This window comes from Alosa alosa, chromosome 16 (genome assembly GCF_017589495.1).
Source record: "Alosa alosa isolate M-15738 ecotype Scorff River chromosome 16, AALO_Geno_1.1, whole genome shotgun sequence".
Lineage (NCBI taxonomy): Eukaryota > Metazoa > Chordata > Actinopteri > Clupeiformes > Clupeidae > Alosa > Alosa alosa.
Genome location: NC_063204.1, coordinates 31,611,016 through 31,624,156, shown reverse-complemented (window position 1 = coordinate 31,624,156; position 13,141 = coordinate 31,611,016).

Here is a 13,141-nt window from a genome sequence, read left to right as displayed (position 1 = left end):
AACAGAAAGGTAATATTTGAATGTAAGCTATACAATGTAGGCTATAGATATTCTATATCATATATTATATAGCCTACACAACCAAGGGACGGAAGTTATCTTCTGAAAGCAAGGCATCTTCATATGTAGTGTTCGCGTCGGAGTTAGTAAAAAGAGGTGCAGAAGCGGCACCTGTTTGCTTTTGACTGGCAGTGCCCAAGATCAGATGACAATACGTGAGTTGAATAATGTAGGCTAAAATATAAAGGTAGGCCTAAAGCAAACAATAAAGGACAATGTTTAAGCCATTGGACATTATTGAAAGAAAACGATCGCAAAGATATGCAGAATGAATGAATAATGACCGGCGAACTAGGCTACTTTTTCAGCAAAAACATAGCCTATCCTAAAAGAAACGTTAAGCCTACATGACATATCACGCTTAATTTAGTCCTCTGTTTTGTAGACTAAATCAGCATATTACCCTGGGTCATATTGGAAACGTACAGTAGCCTACTGTACCATAACGTACAGGATTATGCTGTAGACCTAGAGGTCTTTCCTTCATAAGGTAGGCCTACCCAATTTTTTTTTCTACAAAGTAGGCCTAAACATAGGCTACTAAATGTTGATTATTCACATTACTGCAAGCAAAAGGAATGAAAGCGAGCAGAGGACAATGGACATGGATGCATACCATCTCTTTCCAGAAAGCTTTGCTGGAAAAAACATAATTAGTTAAGCTATTCGAACTGGCGCATATAGGCTAGTTAACATCAGATGGCATAGGCTAGGCCTATCCCCACACTGTATCTAAAGCTCCCAGTTTAATGGTGGATGATGATACACAACGTTTCGACCACTCAGGTCTTCGTCAGGTGTAAACCAGAACAGATGCAGGGTAAGGGTATATATAGCCATTGTAGAGGGCTGGGTGGAGTCCAATTATTCTAACATCCCATCTAAACGTCATACAAAGAGGTGATACAAGTCACATAAAAAATGAGTCACACTGATACATAGCCTATACACTGTAAAAAAAACTCCTAGCTGGCAGCAGGGATGCCAGCAGTATACCGTTATTTTTACGGTATTTATATGTAAATGACTTTACGGTAGTAGCATAAAAACAGTATATTTCTGTTTTTCTATCATTTACAGTAAAGAGCTGGCAGCAAAGACACCAGCAATATACCGCAATATACAGTAGTAGTCTGTAAACCAGAAATACAGCATATTTCTGTATTCACACTATTTACAGTCTAATACAGTAAAAACAATAATGCAGCATATGTCTGTGATTATTTGGAAATTACAATAATATCCTGTTTAGGTTGTTACTTTAACTTCTCACAGTTTACTGTAGACAGGCACAGCAGATAATACAATAACTAAATTCAGCAGTTTCCTAAAATATCAGTCTTAATTGCAAACAATATTGATTGCAATGAACTTAATTATTCTCAGGGCTATAGACAATTGCTTAAGATATGCATTATTGTGAATATTATGCAAGATAAGCAATCAAAACTTAAGAGAGAATCAAAATCAAATACCTTTATTTCAAAGAGCAATGTCAACATGAATATTGCTACTTTCAAAAAATGGAAAATGGAATGCGGAGAAGAGATTTCTAGTAGTTAACAGAAACAGCCTAGTAGTGTCTGCTTTAGACTATGGCAATAAACTAAAATTGCTCGTCAGAGGCTGCCCCTAACCCTTACCAAACATGAAGTGCATAACCTAGTTGACTTTTTTTTTTTATTTAAGACATAATGTTTGAACACTGACATTCTTGTCATACGTTATTTATCATACCAACAGTAACTTGAGCTTTACCTTGAATAACACAATGGGTCTAAGAAAAGGACCAAGGCAACAAATACACATCATTAGCAATAATTGGAACCCTATATACTATTAAGACTATTTAAGGAACATTAAGACCTTTTTGATAACATCAAAGCAAAATGAATGTCTTTTAGTCACGTTGGATGTCGCCAGTTTATACACGAACATCCCACATAATGGGGGGATAGAGGCTGTACAATCCTTTCTATAGGTCACTGCCTGCATTACTGATTTGACAGAATTGAAAACAATTATTTTCTTTTCAAGGGTGACTATTTTTTACAGATTAAGGGAACAGCTATGGGAAGTACTATGGCCCCTAACTATGCCAATCTGTACATGGGTTTGTTTGAAAATACCTTTGTTCTCGATCCACTAACAAACCCTTTTTTCAGCAACATGTTGACCTATCAGCGCTACATAGATGACATTTTTTCTTATTTGGTCAGGCACTGCAGAGACCCTGGAAAAGTTTCATCAATACATGAACTCCAGCAACGAGCATCTTAAATTTACATTGGAATCTGACCCAGAAAGAATTGATTGATTGATTGTTTTCTTGATGTCATGGTTATCAAGCATGAGCGCCAACTTCACACTGACCTATATCGCAAACCCACAGATAGGAACACTCTACTACGGGGAGACAGTTTCCAGCCCACGCACCTAATTAAAAGTCTGCCCATCAGTCAATTTCACCGTGTTAGACGCATTTGCAGTTCTGACACCAGTTATGACACCCAGGCCTCGGACCTTACGAATAGATTTCTGGAGAGGGGTTACAAGAGCGAATGGGTTGAGGCGGCTGTTGCGAGGTTCAGCACCATCTCCCAAGACGACTCTCTTAAGCCCAAACCCAAAGCCAGCAGACAGAAGACACATCTCCCTTTTTGTGTTACGAGATACTCTCTACATTCAGAGGGATTATTTATAAACACTGGCACATAATAGAATCTGACCCCAGATTGGCGAATGTTTTCAAAGAACCACCTAAACTGGTCTTTAGACGCCCACCCAACATTAAGGATTTGACGGTTCGAACATAACCTCAAAAGTAGACACGACAGCCTCATCAATATCCCCGATGGCAATTACAGGTGTGGGAACTGCACACAGTGTAATTTTACGACCAAATGCAAAACAGTGTAATTTTACGACCAAATGCAAACCATACACACACCCAGGTCAAACAAATAAATACCATACTTGACAGTGACACACTGTACATTCTGCTATCACAAAAGGCAAAAAGAAAAAGAAATGTCAGAACTAATGACATGTATCCCTAGAATGTGCCTCTAGCAGATCTGGTTAGATGTTTAGCTTTTTTTTTTGGTTTACTTGATCAAGTGTCCATGTGGTCTTGGTTACGTTGGTAAGACATGTAGACTACTACGCACACACATCAGCGAACACCGCAGCAATATTAGATGCGGTGATGAGCGAAATCCTGTCGCTGCACATTTTAAGAAATTTGCGCACAACATCAGTTCCCTGCGTTACATTGGCATAGAGAAGGTTGAAAGACCCCCTAGAGAAAAACCACGAGCGACTACTTTTACAACGTGAAACATATCACATACACGCGCTTAACACTCTGGCCCCTTTTGGTTTGAATGAGGAGTTTGACATCAACCCCTTTTTATAGACAGTGTTGTTCTTTACATGCATTGTGCTTCCTTGACACCCCCCCTTTTTTTCTTCTAGACTATTTCTTTGCTATATATTGCAATTGGATTGGGTAGTCCAGGACATGGATTTCAGTATTGATATGAGATGTATTATTATTATTCCTTATTATTTTCATTTATTTTTTGTTTGTTTATATTTGTTGATGGTGTGGGGATGACCCTTGCAAACAGATGTGGGTAACTGAATATGGTTACATCCCTCTACCCTCTGTGAAAAGTAGCCTAAGTGTTTTATAATGTTGACAGGCTAGAGATCTGCTAACTATGAGCCATGAAACGGCAACATTATTATGTTTACTAACAGAGAAGGTTTTTTAACTGTTTAAATAGGCTATGTATCAGTGTGACTTGTTTTTTATGTGACTTGTCTCTACAATGGCTATATATACCCTTACCCTGCATCTGTTCTGGTTTACACCTGACGAAGACCTGAGTGGTCGAAACGTTGTGTATCATCATCCACCATTAAACTGGGAGCTTTAGATACAGTGTGCGGATATCTCTTCTTGTGTTCTACGTAGCATTCCCAATATCCAGCATCTCTAAAATTTATATAGATGTGCGTACACCTCTACACTTAAATAGGCTAGGCCTATACAATGTTTTCAATATATAATTTTACATATGCTACAGCTTTTAGGCCATTGATTTCATTAAAACATTTGCTAATGATATTGATGAGGAGGTGTTTACAAGGCGGAGACCTAAAACCATCCAGCTGCGCACAAGTTGATGTTCATTTGTGATTTATAATGGGCACATCTGGAAGGGTGGCATCCGCACGTTTTTTTCTCTGCGTGCGTTAAAATGTTCTCGAATCACCGCGTCGATCATTTCAGAAATGATCTAAGATCAAATGAAGGATTGTTTCTACGCAACACTTTTATAAATGAGGCCCCAGATTCAGTGCAGATCAGAATGTCATTGTAAACTTTCAGTAGGGCAGATTCAGTGCTGTGGATAGCTCTAAAACCAGATTGGAATTTATCTAATAAATTAAAACTGTTTAAATATTCTGTGAGCTGCAGGAAAACGTACGTTACCCATGTAACTATGGATCTGTGAGACCGAGGGATGACCGTCACTACGGTCTAAAAAAGGGAATGATCACCTTCGTTCTGCCCATCACCGAGACCATATGTCAACAAAGTCATGCCCATGACCTCCGGAAGCAGAACGACTCGAGCTTGTAAATAGCAGAGATTGCTCCCGGTTCAGTCTCCTACCTTGAGTGCCTCAGGATGGTCCGAGCGACAAGGATAGTGACGGTCATCCCTCGGTCTCACAGATCCATAGTTACATGCGTAACTTACGATCTGTTTCGACCTCACTCTGACCGTCACTACGGTCTAAAAAAGGGATGACACATACCAAAAAAGTCGCAAGGAGCTCTAAGCTTACCATTAACCCTTTAGGCGCCAGAGGTTTTTTTCCGAAACGATCAATTTTGACATCTTCATTTCAAAAGGCTATATCTTAAAAGTGATAAGAGATAGAGACTTTCTGTAAATTAGAGAAATATTAAGGATGACCCAAAGTTTATGTAGAGATTAAATGTTTATATCTAATTTGCATATTATGACGTCATATGGTGGCGGCCATCTTGGATTATAGAATTTTCATGAAAAGTCGCATGTTTGAATGATACAATGCACCACTTCTTTCCCCCCAAAATGTCCCTCACCTTCTGTATGCTATATTGCACAATACTGAATGCTCAGGTAAATAGTAAGTAGTGAACAAACTGTGTAAATCATTACTAATAAATGGCCGAAACAAACCAAATGCATGTAGCGGTAGACTGGCCTTTTGCTGTAGAGATTTTCCATTTACTACATACAGTAGGCACTCTGATTCCATGTATGGGGCACATATAGATTATTCAGATGACACACAAACACAAGTAGACAAGACCTGTTTAGTTCAAAAGCTCATTTGCCACGGCAAGGCACAGATCAGGAGTGAGATGATGAGACAAGACAAGAGACAATGTTAGTATTTTTTTTTTTTGTTGTTTTTTGTTGATGTTTTTTTTCTTAGCTGACAAAGACACACACATCACAAGGACATGAACACACAAAAGGAACACATAGTCTATGTCCTAAATGATCAGGGAAATAGATAGCAAATCAACAGTGTAAATCATTACTAATAAATGGCTGACATTTTTTTTTTTTTTTATGTAGCAGGCCTTTTGCTGTAGAGATAATGACTCCCTATCCCTATCCATACAGGGCCGGCATTCCCATCATCTTGTGATAGACTATGCATGACCTAATGTGTGTGTGTGTGTGTGGGGGAGAGGGAGAGGGAGAGATGCGTGTCACCACCTCCACCATGCGAGCAGCATGGCCAGATCTGCCTCGCAAGCCCGAGTGGAGAGAATTTTATGCTTCGGACCAGGCCTACTGTCATTCTCATTGCGACTCCCCACACTGCCACTACGTTTCCCCTAACTCTCCTATGAGCACTTTCACCTCGCCTCTAACATACCCAGTCGCATTAGACAAAGGCTCCACCACGTTACTGTCGCCAGCGATTGTGGAGGCAAAGACAGAAGCTAAGCTATTAGGCTACCTCCAGCCTTGTTAAGCCACCACCACTAACACCCTGCTAACTTCCCGATGAACACTCGAACCCGTGAAAACATTATTCCCACCAGTGACATTGGGCAAACGATTCAACGTGTGTGCTTGGTGTAAGCTAAACTATGGAGTAAACTCTCACTTTGTCCAGCTGCATCATTGAAGGCAGGGGACGATCTGAAGCCTCACTAAACGAATCACCGTCATTTCCTGAAGGCTGATATTCCCCTTCAGAATCAGGGTCCGCATGAATAGAAGACCCAACACTTCATTTCAGGTAAACTTTTTGATGCCATTAGGCGATAATCTAATGCAAATACTGCTAACGTTGACAATATCGCTCTGACTAAGTGGCTCACACGCACACTAGCTCGGTATTGCACGCGACTGATTCAATGCGCCAGCTCAAAAAGTTTTGTTTAAACCATGACCTTTTTCGACTTCGGGGATGGCGATGACATGTCTGCCACCGAGTGGAGTGGATGTCGAACGAAATGTGACACCCTATTTGACTAAATCGGCCGTTTTATTCAGTACCGCATCTTGTCGAGTAAACTCGACAGTGGCGCCTAGAGGGTTAAAACCTCGCTCGGTCACGGACATGAGGGCAGCGTCGCCAACCGGAGCTGGGCGAGTGACGTCCACCCTATAAAACCTGGTAAAAGTGTAAGGCGTCGCCCATGAAGCCGCTGCACAGATATCGCTCGCTGGTACCCCCTTAAGGGCAGCCCAAGACGTAACCATACTCCTGGTGGAGTGAGCCCTTGTACTCGAAGGGACTGGCATTCCCCGAGCCCGGTAGGCATGGGAAATAACCTCAACCAGCCAATGTGACAGCCGCTGTTTGGAAAGCGGTAGCCCCTGCTTCGCCGCTCCATAACAGACAAAAAGTTCAGTGTGTTCCCTCCTCAACGACTGTGTACGGGCCAGATAAGCTCTCAAAGCCCTGACTGGGCACAGAGTGAGCAACTTGTCGCGCTCTGCCTGTGAGGCAGCAGACGGCTGGAATAGGGTCAGCTCCAGAACCTGGTTGATAGACTGCTGATTTAGAACCTTAGGTAGGAAGGCTGGATAAGGCCAAAGTGACACGCCAGTGCCCCCTGCCTGCCACCTTAGGCAGTCTTCGCTGACGGAGAGGGCGCACAGCTCCCCGACGCGCTTAGCCGAACAAAGAGCCAGGAGAAAGCAAGTTTTAAGAGACAAAGATCGCAGATTTGCATCTAAAATGGGCTCATATGGGCCTTGAGTAAGTGACATTAAAACAGTGGGCAAATCCCAGTTTGGTGTCCGCAAAGTGCGAACTGGACGCAACCGGCGGGCCCCTTTTAAAAACTGACCAATCAGTGGATGCCTACCAATGGGTCTGTTATCCGCACCCTGGTGAAAGGCTGAAATGGCCGAGGCATAAACCTTCACAGTACTGACCGCCTTGTCTTGATCCAAATAGGACTGCAAGAAGCGCAAAACTTGTGGCACAGGGCAAACCGCTGGCTCAAGACCCAAGCTGGCACACCAATCCGAAAAGATCCTCCACCTGAGTGCATAGCAAGCTCTAGTAGAAGGAGCCCTGGTGTTGTTCAGAGTCTCCTGCACAGACTCCGCTAGCTGTTCAATGACGGACTCTGCAGGGGCCAAACCCACAGGCGCAGGGCACCTGGGTTCGGATGCCAGATCTGCCCGTCTGCTTGGGACAGAAGATCCGCCCGGCAGGGTAACTGCCATGGTTGACCCTGCAGGACCCGGAGAAGGTCTGTGAACTAAGGCCTCGCCGGCCACCGTGGAGCAACCAGCAGAACTGTGTGTCGGCCCTCCCTGATCCTCCGCAGGACCTGAGGTCCAAGAGGGGATGGAGGAAAAGCGTACAACAAGCCTGTCGGCCAGTCTTGTGACACAGCATCCAGGCCCAAACTGCCTCCCTGTCCCACGAGAGAGTACCACTCTGGGAAGTGAGTCATTTCCACCGACGCAAACAGGTCCACTTGTGCAGTCCCATACTGAGCCCAGACCTGGCTGACCACCTCTGGGTTCAATCTCCATTCTCCCGGGAGTGGCCCGGTCCTGGAGAGATTGTCGGCCGCCCTGTTCTCCACGCTTGGAATGTGTACTGCCCTCACTGAAGCCAGACGCGGCCATGCCCATGACAGCAACTCCTCCACCACCTGGAGGCACCGCCGGGACCTCGTGCCGCCTTGGTGATTGACATGATACACCGCCGAGGTGCTGTCTGTCCTCACCAGAACATGTTGGCTTCGCAACCCTGGCAGGAACCTCTGCAGGGCGAGATGGATGGCCTTCAGCTCGAGGACGTTGATGTGCTCTGACGTCCAGGAGGGAAGCCACACACCCCTCGCTGACAGCCCTTCCCAGACAGCTCCCCAGCCTGTCAGAGAAGCGTCTGTCGAGATGACTTGCCTCTTGTGAGGAAGGCCCCCCAGTGGAACACCCTGGAGCAAGAACCTCCTGTCCCTTCAAGGACGCAGGGCTTGGATGCAAGCAGGAGACACCCGCAACTTCACATGCCTGTTGTCTCTCGGGTGGAGCTGAAAGGCATTGAACCAACACTGCAGGGGGCGTGCCTTCAGCAGGCCCAATGGCAGTACCGCAGCTGCCGCGGCTATTAAGCCCAACAGCCTCTGGACTTTGTGGGCGGTGACCAGTCTGCCCAGCCGAAAGCCTGTCAGAGCCTCGGTCAAGCTGTCTGCCCTCCGTGGAGTGAGAGACGCCGTCATGCTGACCGAGTTGAGGAGGACACCAAGGAAATCCGCCTGCTGGCAGGGCTGCAAATTGCTTTTTTTCCAGTTGACCGTGAAACCCAGGGCCTGGATATGGGTCAGAACTGCTTCGGTGTCGTGCACCACCTGCACCTGAGATGGGGCACAAATTAGCCAGTCGTCCAGGTACGGTAGGATCTTTAGGCCCCGGGCCTGGAGGGGGGCTAGTGCGGCTGTCACCACGCGAGTAAAAATTCTGGGGGCCAGTGAAAGGCCAAATGGGAGGACCTGAAACTGGAACACCCTGCCTTGGAAGGCGAAGCGGAGGAAGGACCTGTGTGCTGGGCAGATAGGGACGTGGCAGTACGCGTCTTTTAGATCCAGAGACATAAACCACTCCCCTTCCTGGATGGACCGAATCACTATTCCAGTGTGGACCATTTTGAATGGCAGCACCTTGAGGTACTGGTTCAAGGGCCTGAGGTCGAGGACCGGCCGGTAACCTCCGTCTTTTTTGGGCACAATAAAATATTTGGAATAAAACCCAGTGTGCTGTGCGTGCGGCGGTACTTCTGAGATGGCCTGTGGAAAAGATCGGGTGTTCTTTTCCTGTCTCACCTCCGTGTTCTCCGAGGTCTACTACGCACCTCCCGGAACTATGAAACACCATTCATTCATTCATTCACTGATATGCGCAAATAGCGCGCTGGTCGCGTCTCCCCTTCGCATACATACACACTCGCATACATACACACCCGCACACACACAATGTTACTGATTAAAACTTCTGTGTTCCATCTCCCCGTTTGCTACAATGTAGGATCCCATTGCAGTGAAACCGTGTGCATAGTTGTGCTGTTCTGTAACATACATACTCACTTACTGATACGACACTTTCTTTCACTGTTGCGTTTCTCCCGCCGTCTTCCGCATTCGTGATTGTCAAACAAGAGCGCACTATGCACCAGTACTATTTAAAAGACTGTTTGGGTCATGGGAAATGGTGTGGGGGAGATCAAGTATTCTGTTTTTCGTGTGTATGTGTATAAGTATGTGTTGTCATCCGTTATCCAATTCTGTGTTGCCTGCATTGCTATAGAAAACAAACTGCTGTAGATGCGGAAATGTTATGGGGAGCCATTGGTGCCAAAAGCACTTAATTGATTTGCCAGGAAATTAAGATGTGTTACCTGTAGTTGGTTTTCTCCCAAATGTTGCATTATGGGTGAGGGCACCTATATGAAGCAGTCAGTTTGTGATATGAGAGAAGGAAGTAACTTCCTGTTGTGAGGCTGTGGTGGTATGTTACTGTGTAGTGGAAAGTAGTGGATTAACTGCTGGCTTATGAAGGACAATTTTCTGTTAAGTATTGTCGAGGACCATTTTTTGTTGGATTTATATCCACTTTATTTTTTGTTTATTTAGTTATTTTGGTTTGTTAATGTTTTGCATTGTGGGAAATAAAACCCCTTTTCAAACGTCAGTTGCTACTGTGACCTGTCCGTCCATCCTGCTCAAACACTTCCAACCCGTTTGCACAATCCCAAAACAGTGGTCTGCCCCGGGCAGTATCACATTCTTTCAGAAGCAACTCCTGGACCTCCTTGACAAGCACGGAATTTAAAAGGTGGTCTTTCACAGACGTCATCTTGACCCCTGAAAACGTAGGGGGCCGCCGTCGAAACTGTAGGCGGTAACCGTGAGTCACCGTAGCCACAACCCAAGAGTCTGGCACAATCCCTTCCCAGAAGGTCCTGGACAGCTGGGAAGGGCAATCGACGGGCAGCCCCGGATCCCTAGGCAGAACCGCCACCGCGGCCTGCACCTCTGCCTGTGCCCCGTCGAGGTCTTCGCTGTCCTCTGGGCCAGGGAGTTGGGGCTGAGCTCTGGTCTGGTGCACGAAAGCGCCAGTCCCGCGGGGCAGCATAGTTGATACTTACCTGTGGTGTTCAGGCGGGCTGCCACCGCCCATACTTACCTGATGCTGCCCTGTGGGGAACCGGAGCCCGTCTGTGGCACACACGCTGACCAGTTTCTCTAGAAGCGCCAGCCTGTTCCATTCTGTCCAGCACCCCCTGGGAGTCTGGATGGAACACATGCCCAGGCACCACAGGGAGACCTAACAGGTCTGTCCTGATGGCATCAGGGAGAGAGGTTTGGGCAAGCCACACCTGTCCACGGGCACAGCACCATTGGCAGCAGAGGCCATAGCACTCCCCACATCACGCGTCCAGCTGGGAGTGGGCTGACAGTCGGCATCCACCAGGGCCCTTGCATCATGGTCCTCCAGGCTCATCGTTTTTCGCAGAGCCGCCAAGTGATAGCCAGGGCGTTGCCCATACGGGCTGCCCGTGCTGATGCGTCAAAGCAGTGAGTGATGAGACGGTCCGTCTTGGCACACTCCTTACGCGGGCAGCGTGGATTGGGAGATGCATTGGCAGGCCCCAGGGAAGTCCAGGCAGCGATGGACTGCTCGACCGGTGGCATATCCCCCAGCCCTGAGTCGGCCAGATAGGCAGCCTTTGCCAGCTGACGGCAACCTGGATTGAATTGGGGGCGCTGTATCGACTTACCCCATGCCGTCCGCAGCACCTTCGTGTAATCCTCTGCCACGGGTATACAGGGTGGTGGGCTATTGTGCGAGATGCCTTCCCAGATGCCCCCAAGGGAAGCCATGTCTGGCATAGGGGCCTGAAGACCCAGGATCTTGGAGGCACTCAACACCCGTGACATCAAGGAGCCGACAGGGACCTCCCCCGGCACCATGGATTCATCAGTTGGCTCCACCATGTCTGAATGTAGCTCATCCAGGAGGCCGTCCCCGCTTACGTCATCAATCGTAGAGCAAGGGGCATGGAGTGACAGCACATCCACATCACCCAGATCAACATCCGCACCATGGCTCTCAGGCCTGGATGAGGAGAGACCTTCCTGGCCAGGGGGCAGAGAAGAGGATGACGTGCCCTGGAGACCCTCCAGCCAGTCCATTCTCCTAGCTAGAGCCTGGAAAGCTGAGAGAATCTGAAGCGACTCCGTGCCACCACTCTCGGTCACGGCAGCTGGAGCCGGGCGTTTAGCAGGTCCAGGGACCTCCACCTGACCATGCCTGGAAGGGGACTCATGTTGCTGGTCCCATTTACGCTTGTGCGTATGCTTACGGCCATGCCTATGAGAGTGGGACGGTCGGTCGGCTGAGCGCCGCCTGTCCCGTGTGTCCACATGCCTGGTCAGCCCGGCGGAGCCGTTCCTCCCTAGGAAGGTCACAGGCTGCGCTGCAGGGGCTGTCGACATCCTCCAGGAGGTGGGCGGCCCCAAGGCAAGTGGGACACTCTCTATGCCCGTCATTGGGGCCATCGTGGCCCTGCAGACTCTGCAGTAGTGTGCCGCCATAGCCTACCACAGAAAAACACAATGCAATACAATACAATACAATAAGGCACTTACCTTGGCCGTTCAACGCACCGGGTCTGCAAGCAGCAGCCCGTAAAAGAGATACACCAGTGGTGTAATACCAGTACACAGGTGGCCTGAAGCAGCGTGCGGACACGCTTAGCAGGCTCACACTGGCCCAGCTAGCTGCGGACAGCGGCGACGGGGTATAAAACAGATGTACAAAGAAGGCGGTCACCAGTGCGTGAACGCACGCGCCGACGTACACTAGTGGACAACTGGCAAAGAGACACACAGCAGCCCGCACCTCGTGCAAGACTGCACCTAGCAGGCACAAACAGCTAAACTTACCTTTTCAAGTAGCCTAGCACACAACAACAAAACTATCAAGAAGCACACAGTAACAGTAGCGCCTAAGCGGCCGAGCACAGATGCGCTGATCAGGCCCACACAGGTTCCGGCTGCCAGAAACGTAAAGTAAACAGAAATAATAACGGTGGCCCACGCCGGTGCGCGAACGCACTAAGTAGGCTCACACCAAGCCCCACTAGCCGCGAACAGCCAGATAAGGTACACAGTAGTTAACAAAAAACAAAAGGCCCACACAAAAGGGAAAATAACACTGAAACGTCAGCCCGCAGCAGTGCGCGAACGCAGGCAGCAGGCTCACACTAGCCCCTCCGCCGGGCAGTATGGAGTGAACTCAGGAAAGGCGTCAACAAGTTAAACAAAGTTAAACGAAGTTTCCCGAAAAAAACACAGGTTACTGCCACATGCAGACTAACGAACACAGTCAAAAGCAAGAAAGCAGTGAAAGTACGTACTCACGTCTCACAGGTCTCAGATGAGGCGATCAAGGTGAGAGACTGAACCGGGAGCAATCTCCGCTATTTACAAGCTCGAGTCGTTCTGCTTCCGGAGGTCATGGGCATGA